General features: G+C 33.3%; 1 protein-coding gene and 1 non-coding gene across 2 annotated transcripts in view; one reads left to right on the forward strand and one right to left on the reverse strand.

The window, feature by feature from the left end:
• Positions 1-21,529, reverse strand: part of LOC118195454 (A disintegrin and metalloproteinase with thrombospondin motifs 6-like) — a 493,619-nt gene that overhangs the window by 448,594 nt on the left and 23,496 nt on the right. The gene's annotated exons all lie outside the window — the stretch shown is intronic.
• TRNAA-AGC (transfer RNA alanine (anticodon AGC)) lies at positions 20,481-20,553 on the forward strand. The gene has a single exon. It is a non-coding gene; the product is annotated as a tRNA-Ala (tRNA).

The raw sequence follows: 21,529 nt of genomic DNA on the forward strand, positions 1-21,529 counted from the left end.
CAACTCTTCGCTGTGCACAGGCACAAATATAGCAGTTATCTTCCAGTTTATACAGATGGATCCAAGTCAAAAGATCATGTCGGGATGGCATTTGTAATTGAAGACTACATGGAGGGCAGACGCTTGCACCATGCCTTCTCTGTCTTAACATCGGAATTAACTGCAATATATTATTGTCTTTTGTACATCTCAAGGCTCTGCCACAAAAAGTTTATAGTTTATACAGACTCCTATAGTGCACTGAAATCATTAGAAGCTTTTTCTAACACACAAAACCCAGTCCTAGTGGATGTTCTCAAGATACATATAAACCTAACGAGTCGTGGATATGAAATCCTGTACTGCTGGGTTCCCGGTCATGTGGGAATTAAAGGGAATGAGCTGGCAGATATCACAGCGAAATGTGCTGTTGAACTGTCCAGTCGCCTCATCCCTTGTGGAGACATCTGTTGTGTTGTGAAAGAGAAGATACGAAAAAAATGGCAGCAATTTTGGGATGTTCAGCGTCAAAACAAGTTAAGACATGTAAAGCCTAGAATTGAGCATTGGGATTTTGCTGGAAATCGTAAAGAAGAAGTTCTTTTGACTCGCCTCAGAATTGGTCTCACAAGAGTGACACATGGCTACCTTTTAAAAGCAGAGAATGAGCCTGTTTGTTCAAATTGTAATGTTTGTCTATCTGTCCGTCATATTTTAATTGAGTGTCCATATTTTAATAATCTTCGTCAGAAGTATTTTAATAGCTGTGACTTACCTCTCGACCGTTTAATCGGAAGGGAGGTGAAATATAATTTATTTTATTATTTAAAAGAGACTGGCTTTTATCACCTAATGTAATTTGTTTTGAAAATTGTGTCTTGAATTTTAAATGTGTGGTTTTAACTTGTTATTATATGACTTCATCCTCTGGATTTGATACATTTGTCTACTTGTTTTTATTTATTGTATTTTAATTTCATCAATTGTACTCACCCCATCTCGCGTTTGGCGCACTATAATCAACTTTGGTTTTGCGCCATAATCTCTCACTCACTCACTCACTTAATGTTAGTCGTTCCTATAAGTAGTCTTGGTTTTTTTTTTTTTTTAAATTTTGCCGAGTACACTGAGGAACGTATCACGCTAAAAACATTTAGAACTGAAGAAACGGTGTCAAGATCTATCCAATGATTTTTCTCAACGCTGAATTATATTCTTGTTAGCCATGAAAAGTTGACTATGCTACCAGAAAGAGAAAAAAAAATGGAAACTTTAAATGTGTGAGTGTTTTGGAACTAAGATGAACGCTTCAAAGCTACACAGAAACCATTTGAAGCGTAAAATGGTGAGTCAAACTGCAATGCAGAGGAAAAAATATCTGCAATATTAGAGCCGGTTCCATTACTTAAAAATGATGAAACATTATAGAGTACTCTTGTTACAAAGCGTCGCGAGAAACAAAATGTTCTACATTAACTTAAAATAACATTGGATGATTGCTGGTTCGAAGCAGTATTTTACATTTTTCAAACGGATCTATAAAATATGTTAGATCATGAAGAAACAGATTTTTTTTTATTTCTTTAAATTCAACAAATACCTGCTTCTCGAACTTTAACAATTGTAAAGTATCTGTTTAGTTTCATTAACCAGGTATTTTATGTTAATTTCCTTTACTGTCCATATCGTTTCCCATTTCTCTGTCAGAATGTAAATTTCTAGCTCGCGCGTATTCAAATGAGGTGGAAAGGAATTGAAAGGAAGGTTTTAGACGGTAGAATTAGAACATGTTCCGCCTGCTGAAGGCCGCGCTGCTAATTTGATTCTCTTGAGATCTGTATTCTGTGGCGTTGTGTTATTCTTGACAGTAGGCTTGTCACGACGACTTTAGGTCAGAGCCAACTTGCGCGTTCTCTAACTGTGAAGCTGTTAGGCTAATTTAGATTTACTTAGTTAAGACATTCTCCTTACTTATTTAAGGATTACTTATATCCTTAGTTAAGACATTCTCCTTACTTATTTAAGGATTACTTATATCTTTACTTATTTATTTTACTTACTAATTATGATTTAAGCCACAAATTCTGGCTTCTGTAAACACGAGAGGTGCTTTCTGTTAACTTTTATTTGAGTTAAATGAAAGGGTCCTTTACATCCTTCCTCAGTCTATGTAGTATTTTACAAGAATATAATGATAATTCACTTTAAGGTCTTTTAGTAGTTTCGTACGTTTCATGCTACGAAAGGAAACGAGACGCTATACAGCGATTTTTCAATGCTGCAAAGTACTTTTTGTAAGTTAGTATCGTAGTCACTTTAAGTACGTAAGAAAGTACATAATAATTTACTTAAAATGGCATGAGCGCTTTAAATACCATATAACAGGATAACTTATGAGATGTAATAGTTATTATATTTATCTACTGTTTATGCTTAAAGTGGTCATTATTACTCATGTCTAGAGGCACTAAATATCTAGTTTTAATCAGCTTGCATTTGAAGGTACATCGGGAAGTGAAAACATCAGATTTTTAGATGTCTTGATAAAATTATGATTCACGCCCAAGAAATTCCATTATATTTTTTAATCGATATCACATTTTTTATAAACACGTTGATAACAACAGAAGTAGTTCTATAACAGGCGGTCAGGTTTTACATTTAATTAGCTACTCTTGTAAATACCAGACAACTCTGTGGTGAGATATTAAGTAAATATTTAGGTTAATGACTAACACATAATCTTAACGTTATACAAAACTATTTCACTGTCAACACACTCACAAGTCAAATTAAAATCAAAATAAAATTTATTACGCAACTCCTGGTGACAAATGAGAATAATAACACAAGTTAAAAAAAATGACTGGTACTAAAATTATCACAAAGATGAGGCTGCTTGCTGCCATGTAGCTAAATTTCAGATATACAATATACAAAACAAGGTTCTAATTTACAGTTAAACACTACCTCTAAACTCGTAAATAACTTACCAACAGCACAGCTAATTATTTACCTTTGGCAGTAGTTCTCCCCACAAATGTATACATTTGTTGTATAGGCACTACTGCCTATACAACAAACGTATTGTATAGGCAGTAGTTCTCAACTAGACAGCGGTAATGTAGGTAGGCCACAGTTAATTATAAATTCCTACTTTTAAATCATATCACATGCCTTTAAATTTGCATAACTTTCTGTTGCATGATTAAAGAAAAATTGGGACTCGTTATTAGGTAGGATATTCGTAAAGCTGGAACATTATATGTTACTAAAAGCTTGAGAATAATTGTCACAACTACATTGTAGGTGATGTTCAGGAAAGGAGATTTTTTTTTTTTTTTATTGTTTTCCCTCCGTAATGAATTTGAAGAATCATGAAGTTATTATTTCCGGATGAATTAACATCGAAGCAATTGAAAAAAAAAAGAAATAAAATATTGGTATCTAGCAAATGCAACGAAATTTATGTATCAAGTATGATGCTTTATTAAAAAATGATATACGGCACCTGTGTATTGTGCAGAAAATCATAAAAATTGTACATACCATAAGCACTCTAATCCCGTGCAGCATGATAAGCTTACATGCATTAAATCGATTAACTTCAATGTTAGTCTGCTAATTTATTTCAGTGATGGCAGCAATCAACGATCTCCGAAAAGAAGAATTGTAAACTTCTTGCCAATGACTGGAAAGAGTGCAGTTATCTTCCACGCTTAGCGATGCTCATTACTATGATTTCTATTCTTCTTGTGTTCACTATGACAGATATATTGAAATTTATCAGCAATGAAATTTCCTACTGCATAAAAACTTTCTGGTAGCGAATATCCAGAAAAACTTACCTAATATTGTTAAAAAACCATCGAAACTAGTCCTGTGAAAATTTGAAAATATAACGCTGATTTTTGTTGTTTGACTTTTGAATTAGTATCTTAAAATTTGTTTAAATAAAGAGAAATAAAAAAAATGATGCAGATTGTATTACATATTTATTTTAGCTTTAAAACTATCGATGTAATGATGTGTCAGACATGTGTTTTTTCCCACCAGTGATATAAAAAAAATCAGTGTTTCTCAGAATGTGGTCCTCGAAGCCTGCCTTCATATATTTCTCCTAGATTTCCGAAAGTTGTCCTGATATTTGCAAAAAAAATTAACAAGATTTTGCATAATAACTTGTTGATGATACGTAGCTACATGTACTGGCATATCGTTTTCAATATTCAATGTATTTTCACAACTAAATGAACTGAATCTCTGTCTACAAGGTTATTCTTGAACTGTTTTCAACGCCAATGAGAAATAGGAGGTGTTTAAGAGAAAGCTTGTTTATTAGTTAATTGTGTAAAACAGAAACTGTTTCACCACTTTCCTATCTTAAAATCATTTTTAGTAGAAATTTGTATCGTTATTGGAAGATAATGAATGACATAGGTTCGCATCTCGAAACTCTGAAGTCACAGTTTGAAACGTATTTTACCAAGTGATAAATATATCGAATTTTCGTGGGTACTTGACTCCTTCTACTGTGAGTTTGAAAGCAAGAAACTGACGTTGAATGAAGTAGAACAGTTAACTGAATTTTTAATGCCACCTAGCTTAAAATAAAATTCCACGCAGATGTATGATTAATTTCTGGGGCCCCATTACCAATGAAAACGGAATGTAGTGAACTGTGTAATGGTGCTTTATATCGAAGATATAATTTAATTTACTTCTACGTATTTCTGTAAGAAAGGGTTTTAATCACAAACTCGAATAAAAACAAAGGACCAAAATCAATTTAATGTATGTGTCGATCCTGTATGTTCATGATATTCATCCATGTAATGACATGAATGTTCATCAGCATGCATCCAACCATGGAACAGCTGTGCAAGAATCTGCACGCTCAAACATGCCATTAATTGTGAGTACCAACATTTATTTAAATTTTAGTTAATATGATAAAGATTATCCAAGCCTTGAATTATTAAAAACAAAGCTAACTTTTCTTCTATTAATTGATTAATAATAATAATTAAAAGAATTTTAATTAACTGTATTTTTAAAATATAAGTATACTGGTAATAACATTGGTGAGAACGGTAAGGTGGTCCGCAGAATATTTTAGTTTATGAAAGTGGTTCCCACCAGGAAAAAAGTATGAGAAACACTGTAGTATAGCATTTCTCCAAATCACCCATAAGTCATATGCTAAATGCTAAGAACGGATTTATTGTCTAAATGTATTTATGTGGAAACCAACAGCTTTATAGCAGATGTAATTCGATATTTTAATTTTAATTAAATTCAATCCCCAGTACGTTTAATCATGCATTTATTGCATATTTTATGAGTGAAGAATCGGAGTAATTAGATATTAAGGGTATGAAAAATAAGTTATCATTCTTTGAATAATTGAGGATTGTAATTCAGAATGTTTAATGCATGTCGTTTTAAGAATGAGATGCATTTCTGGTGAAGGTCAATGCGGATAATTAAGGCAGCACCTTCAGAGAATCGTGATAAGCGTTGCGACATCTTACTTGAAAACCGTCCCGAATTGTTTCATAGGATAGGAAAAGAAGACTTGTTTGTGCAAAATAATACAAAATGTTTTGAATTTAAAGTCTGAATTTCAGTAAAACAGTTTTGTAGAATGTAGGAAAATTCAAAATTGTCTAGCACGTTTTTAAAGTCTCTTAAGATTTTCGAAACATGAAAAGTCAGCGATATCCTCGCTGCGATTCGAATTCCTGATAACTAACCGAATGTGCTTCCAATTACAACATGAAGGAACGCGGTAAGGAAGGAAAAAATCCCTTACACATTTAGAAGCATATTGATAACTATCAAACAACATTTATCTATCTCATTACTCATTAGATAACTATCTGATTTAGACTTCCAATTTAAGTATTAGACCATAAAATATATTAAACAATAATAAATACGTAACATCTAAGTTTCTAGGAATTTGTATTCATTCCTATTTGCTAGGGTGCTGAAAATGGACGTCACGAAGATCTGCTATAAAAGAGAGTGGCCGTGGACTAGTCCTTGCCTACTTGTAATTGAGGTTACTCGGCACTGCTGTTCAATGCCTGTTGCAGAGTCCATGGTATATACTACATGTCTTCTGTTTCTGTGATGTGTGGGCCGGTCTTATAGCGGTTGTCCAAGCTTACTAGATTGTCCTGGCTTGTACTGATGTCTCAATAGCTGTATGAAAGAATAAAGTTCTTCTGACAAAGTTCTTGTACAGACTTGTGTTCTTGACTTAAGTGCTGGAGCTAAGTTGAACTAAGTTTGGCTTTAAAGATTGTACTGACAACCATTATACTCTGTTGCCTTATGAACCTTCTACTATCATGGACTATGATGAACTCTGGATTGTCTGAAGTCACTCCCTTTCTACTTTTTATCTCTTTTTGGCATAGACATCCCTTTTCTATACAGCAATAAAGTTGCACATATTTTGCAGAAATTTAACTTTCGAATCGTTTATTCTCCCATCAATAAAATTCCGAGTTCCATACTCAAGGACCCCATTCCGGATATGAATTCCTGGGGTATTTATACGATTCCTTGCCAGTGTGGTTTAATTGACATTAGCCAAACTAAGAGAGCCTTAAAATTTCGCGTCAAGGAACATGAGGCATATGTTAGAAAAAGGAAACACAGAAGTATTCTGTTGCCCAACATTGTTGATCCGAAAATCACATTTTCAATTTTTCTGCTGCCAAAACTATTCAAAAAACATCTTCCATTGGAGAACTGGTGTTTCTAGAGGCATTTCACATTCAAAAAAATCTTTCTGTTCTAGTTAAAGATCCTAATTCCAATTCATCTTTGCCTTCGGTCTTTAAAAAATTATGTTTTAGTTCTGGTTTCATCAACAGATGGCGCCACTAGCTTATTTTCTGTCCAGGGTTTCTTATCTTGTCTGATCATTATATCTTATCTGGCTCATGTTTTGCAGCTGAAGATGGTGGTTCGGTAAAACCATCGAAACTAGTCCTGTGAAAATTTAAAAATATAACGCTGATTTTTGTTGTTTGACTTTTGAATTAGTATTTTTTCGGCGTGTTATTGTGTCTTAAATTTTAAGATATTTTTAATACGATTTCAAGGAAAAAAGTCATGGAACTTCTTCAGTAGCTTAACTATTATGAAATCCAGATATCTGTTCTGCAACACTTCTTTAAACATTTTACTAATCTCGTTTACAAATTCTTAATTCTGTTGCAAAAAATCTAAGTTTTTATTTACTTCCAATGGCTAGGCAAAAATTTATAAAGTTATAAATCTTATAAAGCAGAGGTTACAAACAATAGAACAAAATGACCGAAGTCATTGCCTAAAGACCGATCTTCCCTCCCCAAAATCAAAGTATTTTCACGCAGTTCATACCTTTTGCAAATAAATCAAAATTTTGGAGAATTTATAAACAGTGTGATTAACATTTTTTCCGACGCCCAACTGGTATAGTGGTTAGCGTCGCTGACTGCCGTGACGAAAGGTCCGGGTTCGAATCCCGGAGAAGGCATGGATGCTTGGAAATGTATAGTGTCGGTGGGGCATGGCGGCACTCTGAAGATGCGGGGAACCAAAAGTCCTCTCGTGTGGTTTAGTGGAAGGGGAGAGGGTGGGAGATCCTCGGGCTGAACTGAGCCAGATCGCTTGTCACTTATTAGGTGACCAACGACAGGCTGTTACAAGCCAACGACAGGCGTAATCTTGATCTCTGTTAATGAAGTTTAGAAATAATTGTCACAGACATAAAACTAATACCAGAAATGTGTGTGTGTCTGTGTGTGATTATGGCAAAGCCTCGAGGGCTATCTGCCTAAGGGAAGGGATGCCTTCGTGGAGGACTTTCAAGGGAAACTGGCTCGTATACACGTTACACATGGGGAAAACCACGAAAACGCCCATGCAGCCAGCCCGTTCGCGGGATTCGAACCTCAGACCGAACTACCAGTGTTCAGCGACTTTACCGCTCGGCCGCTGGTGGGCAATACCAGAAATGAACCATAAACATGAGAATAAAAAGTAATATATACGATGTTTTCGAATAAATTGCTAGAAAGTAAGATATATGCGAAAGGCTGAAAAAAAAAATTAATGTTACATAGTAAGAATCTATAAATTTCGCGTGGAACGTTAAAGTAAAGTCTACAAATTTTCCAGAACTTTTTGTTTATTCCATTGTAAATTTTAAAGTGTGCAATTCAGATTTTAACTGTAGCCCAAAAGGATTTGTTAAGGTTTTTTACGCTCTCGCTGACCTCGCAGTCTATAAGTCTGCTGTTATACTCACTCCTGCTAAGCCTTTTTTATCTTCTTTTTATTTTTTCAGCTTTATTATTAAGCAAAACATTTTTTTGCGCTTACGTCATATACAATTTAAAAGCAAAATTGCAAAAAAAATTTAAAAGCACCATAGCAGTACACGTTTCGAATTCTCGATGCAGCGTTAAGCTTTGGCACACATTTTTCTGTTTTTCCAGTCCTTTCTCAGTTCATCATATGAATGTTCAGTTTTCTTACTAAGATTGCTTTACATAATTTTTTTGTCTTAATTAATGTTTAAATGTTAATTAATAATTAACATGTTTTAATGTTAATGTTAATTATTAATGTTTTGCATGTTAACTTTATTTATTAAAGATCACGTTCTTGGCGCTTACACCACATAAAATTCGATTCCACAGCAAAATCACAAAATATTAAAAAAGAGCATATCGCTGTTTTAGAATATTTTGTGAAAATTGATTTGAAATCGTTCAATTTATTAATCCAAAAATTAAATAACAAATAATTTATGAATGTATTTATTCAAATTTATTTATTTTTTCTTGCATAAATTACCTTGAAATATTTTCACTTGCTGGTCATTATAGTTTGAATGCTATATTTAATGATTTAATGTTAAATTCAGAACGAACATATATATAAAATTACTCAGATTTTATTTGTAACTTTGTGTTATCTTTACTATTAAATAACGAAAAATCTTTACGCATTTATGGATGCATTAAGCATGATGTGCACCTTGCACAAAAAAAAAAAAAAAAAAAAAAAAATCACGGTTTTATATCTGCCGTTCTATTGGACCAGTCGTCTAAATTTAACATACGTTTTCCATGTCTCGAAAGCGCGACTTGGGATATCTATTAGATTTATATATAGCATTTTTCCAACACATGTATTTTGACACAGTATCGGACTTTTTCTGAGATACCCCCCTTTTTTTTTCTTCATATTTCGATTTAAGACAGTGTGTGACTAAGTGTCAAGTTTTGTAAAAATCGCCCGAACAGTTTTTAAAAAATTAACTCTCAAAGTCCGTGTTAATTGATTCTTCTCCGTGTTAATTGAGTATTAATAGCTCTTTTTTATTAAACTTATTTGGTTCGTCCTTTCATATTTCGAAATCTAGGTTCATTCCAAATAAAATTCGCCCATTTTTTATGATTTATTTTTGAAATTTGTATTTTTAAGTAATTTTCATAAATTTTTCAACAAAAAATTTGAATCATAACCTATAAAACTTTTACCATCATCTTAAAGTATAAATATTTTTAAGCACGCCTGCAAAAATTAAAGTTTTTTATTTCAAATTTCCTAAGATATACGTGAATTTACATATTGGCGAGTTTTGAAATTGGTCATATTTGTCATAAGCGATAATAATGCCAAATGTGGTATACACAGTTTGTTAAAAATTATTTGAAAGTATGAACGATGACATTTTTTCCGTTCATGTACAATGAAAGAAAGGAAAGGAAATTATGTCGCTATAAATTAAGAAGTTCGCCGAGTGAATTACTATTGGCGTAAACTGAATAAATGCGACTTGAAATAATTTTTTAATTTTTCCACAAATTTCTCACCAAAAATTTACCGAAATTTAATATCTAGGCATAATTTGAGTGGTAGAATCGAAATATGGAAAACAAGTGGTATATTATTTCAGAAAAAGTTTGATTTTGGGTCAAAATACCTATGTTAGAACCTATACCTATGTCAGAACAATTTGTCAAAATACCTATGTTAGAACATAAATTTAATATATATCCTAAGTCGCAGTTTCAAGACATAGAAAACGCAAATTAAATTTCGACAATCGGTCTAGTAAAAAACGGGATATAATAAAACTGTCTTTTTTTTTTTTTTTTTTTTATTCGAAATAAACTTCTCTCCACACAGCATTAGGAGCTTATCTTTCAGCAAAATTTAAGCTATTTTATCTTCCAGTTAAGACCAACAAACTCGGCTGTTTGAAACCAGTGTGTTGCCACTGTTTGAAATAAAAATACTTTTGTCTTCCCCACACCAGCACGTTGCCATTCAATATGTAAGATATTTAACTTTCAAATTTAATCTATCTGTCACTGAATAACAAACAAAGCTGTTTAAAACAATAAACTCAAGAATATTTTTTCTACTTTTTTATCAGATGGATTTAAAAATGCATATTAATCATAAGATATTTAATTAAGAATATTAAATATTTTTATAAAATTACACAAGCTGAGCTCATTAAAATCATTAAATATTTTTTCCCTTTTTATGGAAACTGCTGTAGGCGGCTGGCCGCAAAAGCGACTAGTCGTGAAAATTGAAGAGAATGAAGAGTCGTGAAAATTGTTTGCTTTTCCTTTTTATCTTACCAATACAAGATGGTACTTTATCAAATTAAATCTGTTTCCTTATGAATTTTCATTACTACTGGATCTTTCACGCAGAAATGTTAACTTGCGCTAAGACATCAGCAAAGAATTTTAACTTTATCTAATTAACTTTAGTTAGGTACCCATGATAAAACTTTGAATGAATCTGAAATCAAGTATCTAAAGTTTCAGGTCTTTGTATTTCATTCAACATCAATTGCTCCGAGTAATAAATTTCAGTGAAGAAGATTCTGGAAGAAATAACGGGATGGAATTATTCATAGCGTTATCACCAACCGTTAAGTCGTACTTTCACGCTCGAAGAAGATTTACAAATTCATGAGGAAAAGATTCCGTAAAGCATCTCGTTAAAATTAATACTACTGTTTCAAGGACGATAATGTGATAAATCTACTTCATCCTCTGTATTTATGATCGCAGAATCATTCGGATTCCAAACAACTAGAATTTTCATTAACAGTCTAAATCTTCGAATGTAGATTCATTGTTTGAAGCAATGTTTCTCGACCTGTTTTGCTCCGTGAACCATCGCTAGACTATCATCCTATCCTCTCCTAACCAACACTAAAAAAATACATATATAAATTTGTTTAAATTATTTTCAACTTGTTTTATAAATTAAGCAACAAAAGGTAGAAAAAATCTTTATTTAAGTCTAAACCTTAAATAAAAGTAGTTTTTAAATATTCATAAACTAAAATCAAATGTTTATAATAAATAAAAGGCTGACAGCATTCCTGTCTGAAAGTACCAAATTCCCTACAGAGGGAAATTCTCCCATGGTTGAAAACTCTTGCTTTTTTTTTCAGTCGCGACCCCTTTTTATCAGATTTTTTACGCGGCCCCCAGGACCCCATAATATTTACAAAAATTTTGTGGGACCACATAAGTATTGCGCAAATCCGAAACACGCGTGAGTGAAACTGTCAATATTTTCACATGTACTATAATATGCTATTGTAGTTTTAGGTCATTAACTTCAATTTCTAATTTTAAGACATAGATCAATGTGAAAATTTTAAATGAGTAACAAACGAAATGAAAGCTTATATTATAAAAAGAATCCGTCGAAACGTTTTCTTTTTTTTCTTTGTCTGTTTTGTCTTATCTTTATCTATTTCCAGATACATTGTGTAAAAATATTAGGTAATTGTAAAATTATTATTATAAGTTAAAGAAATATCAAAACTGCTAAAATTTTTTGGCGATCCCCTGCTGCAGGACTCACATTTTAAGAAACCCTGCTTTAAAGCTATACCCTATAACTTTATAAAAAGGAATCCAATAATTAGTTTGTGATAATTTTCAAACAAATTCCCTTTCAAACCTGAAACTTTTAAAGTTTAAGTTTTTTAGTTTGTCTAATTAATCCGCATACGAAACAACATTCTTAGTATTATGTAGAAAATCACATGCAGAAAGTTATAAAAAATGATACGTGTGTAGAAAATTATATAAAACTACATGCACATAATTATAGATTATTATTAATATACCTTCTATACGTATAAAATTACATGAAGAAAATATTTAATTATTAACATAATATCTTGTATAGGTAGAAAATTATAGGGATTAAGCTTAACTTTAACTGATTATTGATAAAATTCATTTTTATTGTGATCACAGCTTCAAACGTTTCATATTGTTAAAGTTAAAGGAAATAAATGCATACTGAAAATGAACGACAGTGTTTTTGGTCTCTCAAACTTTACTGACCCTTTTCATTTGATATTATAATTGAATTTTATGGATTATTATCGAAAATATCTTGCAAAACCGTTCATAACTATACTCTAACGAAAACAAAAAATAAAGTAAAATTTGCAAGTTACAATTTCGATATTGTCTGACTCAGACCCATAGAGTGACGAAGAAATCAGAGAAGACCAGTTGGAAGACGGCGACATAAAACTCATAACTGAAATAATGGATTGGATTGGATTGGATTATTTAATTATGACAAAGCCACGAGGGCTATCTGCCTAAAGGGAGGAATGCCTTCGTGAAGGACTTTCTAAGGGAAACTGGCTCGTATACACGTTACACATGGAGAAAACCACGAAAACGCCCATGCAGCCAGCCCGTTCGCGGGATTCGAACCTCGGACCGAACTACCAGTGTTCAGCGTCTTTACTGCTCGGCCGCTGGTGGGCCTTGAAATAATGGCGGCATCAAACAGGAAACCTACCTGCCATGATATTTCCATCTATAGTATTTCGACAAAATAATATTGGATTTTGAAACTCACTCCATATTCGAAACGGCATCTTGTACCGGAAGTTCGAATCGGATGATGGAAAGGCATTTCGATAGCAGCTGATACTTCCAAGATTCCTGATCCCGGACGTCCTTTTAAAGAATTACACAGCAGTCCAACAGGAGGCCGCTTCGGAGTAATGAAGACTTTGCATAGAGTTCTAGAATGCTTCTACTGGAGTAATACAAGGGATAACGTGCAAAAGTGGTGCCAATATTGCGATGCCTCATGTGGTCGAAAAAGACCGAAGAAATGCAGCCGAAGGAAGCTGCAACAATATAGGAGCGCTTTTTTGAACGCATCTTATTCGACATCGTGGGACCTCTGCCAGGAACTGTTGATGGAAACGAATTCATCCTTGTTGTCATTGATTATTTCACAAAGTGGCCGGAAGCGTATCCTATTCTTGATCAAGAGGTTGTCATGGTAGCAGAGGTATTGGAGCATCGAATTTCCAGGTTCGGAGTGCCTCCCTGAGTTACATTTCGATGAAGGAAGAAATTTTGAATCAGCTGTAATTAAAGAACTCTGCAAGCTAAGCGACATCGGCAAAAAACTAATACATGCCCAGTCAGACGATATGGTAGAGGAATTTAATCGAACCATCTTTAATAACCTCTCGTTGGTGGTTTCCAGATACTAGCAGGATTAGGACAAAAAGTTGCCTATATTTTCATATTCTATCGCAGTGTTGCCCACGGCTCTCCCCCTTCCCAGATGCTCTTCGATCGTGATCCCAGATGCTCTTCGTAGTCTGACTTGTGACCTCTTGTTTTGTCGACCTCCGATTACAGATCCATGCATACTCGGATTGGACTTTCTAAGGGAATACAATCTTTTTCCTTAGACTTCAAAAACAATAAACTGCTTTCAGCATCTGAAGACATGACCATCCATCCTCAGAAGAGATCCTCACCTAGAAAACGCCCACGTCTCATGTGAAAGACCTTGCCCAGAAAGCTACCGAAATCATATTAGGGTCAAAGAGAAACACCAGACTACCGGCTATTCTCCATTTCAAATGCTCATCAGTCGTGGCCTTCGTCTGCCTTGTGATCTTGGTGTTTAGTCGCCCTCCAGATCGCCTTCATTGCCTGAGGAAGACATTTAGATCTCCAGGCCCGGTCTGAAGTGACACACATGCACGTCAGCGAGTCAACTTGGCGAAACAGAAAATGAAGACCAGATACGACACTAGAGCTACAGGACAAGGAAGGTGACATGATGTGGTTCTAGAATCCGATTTGACGGAAAAGATTGTCTTCTAAACTCACTTTGAGATGGTCCTTACACAGTCCTAAATAGACTGAAAAACGTCGTAGTTCGGATCCATTAAGTCATTGAATTCTAAGTCTAAAGTCGCTCATTACGACAGACAAGCCCCTTACTATGGCCATAGTATGTAACCCCATAGTGTATATAATGTAAATAGCGCACCAAAACTTTGGTTCTATCTGTATATATGAATTCGTAAATTTACGCATTTGATTTGTTTTAAGAATTATTGTTTTGCATTAATTTTGAGTAATTACAGCTTCCTGTTCAGGGATTGTGCTGTTCAGGCGCATACAGTTTTGGCACTTCCGATTTTAATAAAAATGGATGGTGCACAGCTCGATGCTATAACAGTTTCATATACAAAACTTCAACGTTGTACTGCTAATCGTTTTGAGTTTGGCGAGATATATACAGACAGACAGACAGACGTCACACAAAAAAATGCATTTTAAATCCATTTTACTATCCGTTTTGAAAAAAAGATTCCTTTATTCTGTCCATGAATACAAACCTGACGCAAACAAATATTCACAATGGATTCGGGAACGACCAAATGAATATTTTCTTTGAAATAGAATATTTAAAAATTTTGGCAATTATAATACTTTCTTTACTTCATACAAAAAAGAAAAAGCTTAAAACAGTCGCGAAAATCGCCGCTGCAGCCAAAAGTGGTAAGGTTGCTCTAATGCGTAAGAACCTACTAGTGCTCAATGGTCTTATCCGCTCTGTGGCTGATGGGCACTAAGTTATTGGTGTTTCTGACTACAAAATAAGTTTTTGTAATGAAACCTTTAAATTCTTTAAGGCCAGAAAGTCCTTTTGAAAGTCGCGAAAAAGACAATTCTCATGCGAACAAAATTCTCATATTCCATTTTAAATATTTCTTTGATTAAAGTCGGAAAAAATATTGATGCTTAAGTCAACTAAATCAAATAAGGCGCTTTCTTGGGTGATTTGTGATAGTATCAACAGACGATTCATAGCCTGGATATGGGATCACTCACAGAAAGAGCATTTTTAATTAACTTGATAATTCATTTTCAATAATATTGTTACGAATTTTACACTTAAATAGGTAATTTTAGTAGAATTATAAGTAAAATGATTGTATGTTTCTGTGTAATGTAGCGCGAGACAAATTTTAAGAGAAATTTATGTCGGAAAAGTAAAGATAGAGGGGCGAGTGCATTTAACATTAAGTAAACGGGGATCTCGGTAATTTGGCGAGATATAGCCAAGCTCACAACGGTTTTATTACTTATTTTTCCTCCACATTTGGCGAGAAATCGCCAAAAGTCGCCAAAATTTGGCTACAAGCTGTAACCGTAATTCCACCCTCGTATTGCTTTCCAATAATTTCGAGAAGCAAAAAATACTAGAAATATCTCATGGCCAGTTGAAAATTATTTAAGGCCGAGAGAGAATATCTGCTCTCCATTGCTTAGTTATTGATGTTGCGATTTGTTAGTTTCGTGTGAATTAAGATATATCCGAGTTGTTTTCTCTTTAGATGCGCTTTGCATTCCGTTGTGTTTGTTACTAGCTTGAAGTGTAACTACTGATTGTAGTATGTGATACTGTTAACACTTGTACGAATATTTCTGTAGAAAATTCCAAAGTTCTGAAATATTTCTTTTGATAAAAATACATTTTATTAACCTATTATCGGACTTAAGCATTCAATCCATTATGAACCCGTACGCGCGCAACAATATCTATAACTACATTACTCGGAAAGTCTTAAACCTTTGTCCTTGGACTTCCGTCGCAGTGTCCAGACAGATGTTTTAAAAATTTCTCATCAGCTGTAGATTTTATTGAAAACAATTAGGGTCATATAAAGGAAAAAACAGTTTAGAATAAGGTGCTTATGTAAATGTAAACTGCTGCAACAAATTAAGAGCAAACGGAAATGGTGAAATGAATTTAAACAAATTTTACAAGGATAACAGTGAAAAATCTCTCTGCAACCATACTATATAAACTAAAGAATAAATAAAAAAAATGAAACCAGTTAATTTAAATACACTATTCCTGTTATCCGCATTAAATATTCAACTCGCATTACAAACTGTCAAAAACCATTTATCGGAACTTGCAAAAAGCAGTATTTTACAGATCTCTGAATAAAATAAACAGCTTGAAAAGTTATTCTTTCCAGCAAGAAATGTGGTAATTCAATGTAGTAATGGACTCTGATAACGAAAATGATGGAAATCTATGCTGGTTTTTCCAAACTTCAAAAAACAAATGCAAATATTTTTGTTTGAATTAACCTTAAAAAAACCTCTTCTTTAAAAAAATGGTAATGAAACACATAACAAGTAAAATCCTAATTACCCAGTCCTGGAGTGATCAAATTTCCCAATATTACGAAAGACTTGAGGAATTAAAAAAAAAGTTATAAATTATAAAAAATATAAATTCTGAAAGCTATCAGATTTTTATATTACGCCCAAAGGGTTTTTTTAACGCTTCTTGTGTTACCTTTATTTATTAATATCATGTTCTTCGCACCTAAACCACATGAAATTCAATTCAACACCAATATCACAAAATATTTAAAACCAGCATATCTGTAGAATTTCCAAACAGACAATCTCGCGCATTGTTTTTTATTGCCATCGCACGGTTTGAAATAGTTGAGTTTGTTAATCAAAAATTCTTTAAAGTTTTAAAAAATGTGAAATAGATAACAAAACAAATTCGAAATTAAAATTCGGGCTTCCAGGTGCCCATGTTCGGTTACGTTATTCAAAATTTCATTGCTCTAGGTACCGTCAATTTTCACAATGCGAAAAACATACATACATTCATGCAGATTCTTCATTATTTAGATTCTTTAATTATAATACAAAGCGATAACATTTGGTGGCAACAGTCTAAAAAGTGAATCGCCGTTTATAGTAAAACGCCAGTCTTATTTTGACTAAAACTATCAGTTTCGAGGGCGATCAAATAAAAGCCCATTTTCTTCTGAAGCAAAATGAGGATGTTGGATAAACTGCAACAAAACTACAATCTAGAGTGTTCAAACAGAAATGGTCTAAGATTTTTCATTTTATCACAGTACTCCAAAAACCTAAAAAAAAGTGATAAAATAATATTTTACTAAAGTTTAAAGAAAAGGATATTGTTGGCCGGAAGGGGAGAAAGGATTGAGATTTTGACGTCGCACCAGAGGGCTTGTTAAGGTTTTTTCTTCTCTCGTTGAGTTCGCAAATTATTCGTTTGCTCTTCTTACTCCTGCTGATACAGCTTTCCTTTTATCTTTTAAACTTTACTATTATACATTCGCACTTATGCCACAGAAAATTCAACATCAAAATCTTTAAAAACATATCTTAAAAATTCCCGATACGGTGTTTAATGTTGTAAAAATCAAGACACAAGAGAAACAGCCGACGTGGAAAATGAAACAGGCAAATCGACAACCTTGTATTCGCGGCGTAGATTTTGTAAAATTCCAATCGATTTCAAGGGCAAAACGAGTCCCCCTTCGTCAAGAGAAAAAATCCTGCAAAAGCGAGAAAAAGAAAAAAAGAAAAGAGAGAGAAAGCGCTAAGTGCTCTTTTTTTTTTTTTTTTTTTTGTGTGTGTGTGTGTCCTGACCCGTTTTACCCTCGAAATCGATTGGGATTTTACAAAATCTACGCCGAATAAAAGGTTGTCGATTTGCCTGTTTTATATTTAGTGTTGTAGTTCATAATTGTTTTCAGTGTTTTCTCAGTTCATAATATCAATAATTGGTTCTCTTAGTAAGATGACTTACATAACCGTTTTTTTTTTCTTTTTGCCTTTTTAGCATTAGCTTTTTGTCTTTTTACTGTATTTATTTGAATATCACATTCTTCGCACATACGCCACATAAAATTCAATAGCAAAATCATAAAATATTTAAAAACAGCATGTATTTAGAATTTCCGACACAGTGCTAAAAATAACCGTCCCTATTTTATATTCGCTCGATTATTTCTTAAAAAATAATACATGGGAATAACATTCGGTGGCAACATCTTTTTATTTGTATTGCCATACATTATTTTTTTATGTTTGCCATATTATTCATTTAAAAATAATACATAACATTTGGTGGCTACATTTAAAAAGAGATAGTGACAAAAAAGTGAGGCTCGAGGCTAAAAGCAGCTCTGGTGCTAGTAATATTTAGAAAGCTTTTTTTTTTTTTTTTTTTTTTTTTTTTCTCTCTGGAAGTAGAGAGATTCTGTGTTTGATCCACCTCGAAACAGTTAAGCTTTGCAAGTATTTATAAAAATCCATAATTATTTCTTTGCGAGTATATAGAAAACTCCCTAATCATTTCTTTGCAAGCATATATAAAATTCATAATTATTTCTTCGAAAGTATATATGGAAATCCGTAATTATTTCTTTCTTGTATATAATTATTTGCTTGCAAATATATATACGAAAAAATTTCTCTCATTTCTAGAACTTCATTGAAAACTTTTAGCCTCACATGTGATTATTAGAATAATAATTAAAGTCTAATTAGGGTATCACATTAAAATGTTGTTTAGAAAAAATGCATCCGCATACTCTTCCTTTTTCTTGTTCGTGGAAAAAAGAACAACAAATGTGAAATGGCAACAAATCACTAGGTGTTTTGAATTCTTAAACTTTTCTTTAAATCTCTTTAGAGGTCGTATAATATCCGTAAAAATGACAAATAAAAAATACCACGAAGCCGATAGCTTTTTTTTTTTTTTCTAGTACATTGGGATAATATTTGTAAAAGCAACGTTCGGAAAACATGATAAAGCGTCCACAATATCTTTTAGTTTTTCTCGTATAAATTTCGTAAAAGTAATATGCAAAAAAGTACCATATCCTTATTTAACCAAACATATATGCATATTTTTGGAGGCGTGTTGCCTGGGACGTTACACTGTACTTAAAGAACAATTATTTTTATTTATATTTTATCTAATGTATGGAATTCACTTCCTTCAAGTGAACCATCGGTTCTAAATTGGAAAACTTTTTTATAGACGCATAAATCTTTTGGCAATGTGCTTTGGCACGAATGCATAGGGAACAGCTAATAAAAATTTATTATTATATTACTGTTATTAAATAAAAGGCAAGACGACATATTTGAAATGAAACGTTAAGTTATCCGCATCCCCCCCCTCTCTCGAGAAAAAAATAAAATAAAATAAAAGAGGAAAGTTTCCGCATTTAATTTCGCTCGTTATCCCTCAATTAAACCCTTCATCTGAGTATTGCATATGGCAACTACAGACCCATCTATTCGCGGCAATGAAATGAAAAAAAAGTTCATTTGGATGAGGAACTATTGGCATTTTTCACCTTGATCAGACCACATAGTTAGCATACTGCGTGAATCACTTGCGGCAGCTGTGGGTAACCTGCAGTTTCTTAGGATGCCACAATCTGCGTTCTTTGTCTAACACTCAAGCAGAAAAAAAAAAAAAAAAAAAAAAAATTTCGTGACATCACCAAAAATAAAAAAAGTAAAACCAATTCAATCAAAGGCTTTTAAATCGAATTTTGAGGTTTTTTTAGTCCAAAGGGGCTTTGTCCCTGAAGGACTATTGTTTTCGTTTTGCGATTTTGCGTCGGACTCATAAACGTCGGTTCACTTTTCAAACTGTTGCCACAAAATGTTAGAGTCCTGCATTATATTTGAAGAAATTAAATAATGAAAAATCTGCATAAATGATTGTCTATTTCTCGCATTGTGATAAAACAATGGTACATAGAGCCATCGAATTTTAAATGACGAAATCCTACTGCGAATATGGGCATGTGGAAGCCAAAATTTGGAATTTGTTTTATTATCGATTTCATATTTTGTAAATTTTTAACGAATTTTTGATTAACGTACTCAAGGATTTCAAAGCGAGCCATGGCAACGTTGTACAGAAAAAAACATTTTTATCTCCAGCGCGAGGGACTGTGTATCGGAAATTCTAAAAGCTTTGCTCAATTTAAAACTATTTTACGAGATTGCTCTGGAACTGAATTTTATGGTTTAATTGCGAATTATCTTTAATCGTTGAACCTTTAGTGGAATAATTTGTATCACGATAAAGTAGAAGAAATTCGCTTCATCAAAACAGCAAAATCTCACTTCGAACCAGGATTCTTGAACTTATTATTATTCATTACTAGGCGTACTGCAAACACAGCTGTTAAATGACATGACGATTACGAAATTCCGCGAATATAAAACAGTTTACCTGGCAAATTCGTAAAATATCAAACATAAATAATAATCAACCTTTGTGGGGGCGTAGCTCAGATGGTAGAGCGCTCGCTTAGCATGCGAGAGGTACCGGGATCGATACCCGGCGCCTCCAACCACATTTTTAAACCATCAACGATAATTATAAACATCGTGTTATTTTTATTAGCTAAATATATATATATATATGTATTTATTTTACTATAATTATTTTATATAGCCGAATTCGTTGGTCATTTAATTGAAGCCATGACCGAACACATCGCTCGGGATGCACAGCAAAGACAGGGGGTGGACAAAACACATCTTTACATAAAATTAAACTCCCCGCCCTTCGTTTCGGGCACGTAGTTAGCCTTTGTTAACCACTATACCATCCAGGACGATATACATGGACCTTGTAAGGACGCTATACCGTAGTGGACCCTGACGATATAACGTCATAGACCTTATAAGTAACCACGACATAACTTGCATTTTTCATGTCTCGAAAGCGCGACTTAGGCTGTATATTAGATATCGTTACAATGTAGGTATTTTGACACAAAATCGGACTTTTTCTGTAACGACATACACATTTTTAGTCCAAAGGGATTTCAGTCCCGAAGGACTATTGCTTTCGTTTTGGCATTTTGCGGACTCATAAACGTCGGTTCACTTTTCAAACTGTTGCCACAAAAGAGTCCTGCATTATATTTGAAGAAATTAAATAATGAAAAATCTGCATAAATGATTGTCTATTTCTCGCATTGTGATAAAACAATGGTACATAGAGCCATCGAATTTTGAATGACGAAATCCTACTGCGAATATGGGCATCTGAAATCCCAAATTTGGAATTTGTTTTATTATAGATTTTATATTTTGTAAAACTTTAACGAATTTTTGATTTACAAACTCAATGCTTTAAAAGCGAGAAATGGCAACGTTATATAGAAAAAAAAAAATACTTTTATCTCCAGCTCGCGAGACTGTGTATATCGGAAATTCTAAAGATATGCTTAATTTAACATTATTTTGCGATATTGCTCTTGAACTGAATTTTATGGTTTAAGTGCAAAGAACATGATATTTAATAAATAAAGGTAACA

Source organism: Stegodyphus dumicola, chromosome 7 (genome assembly GCF_044657685.1).
Source record: "Stegodyphus dumicola isolate Sdum_Otavi_A_Nest chromosome 7, ASM4465768v1".
Classification (NCBI taxonomy): domain Eukaryota; kingdom Metazoa; phylum Arthropoda; class Arachnida; order Araneae; family Eresidae; genus Stegodyphus; species Stegodyphus dumicola.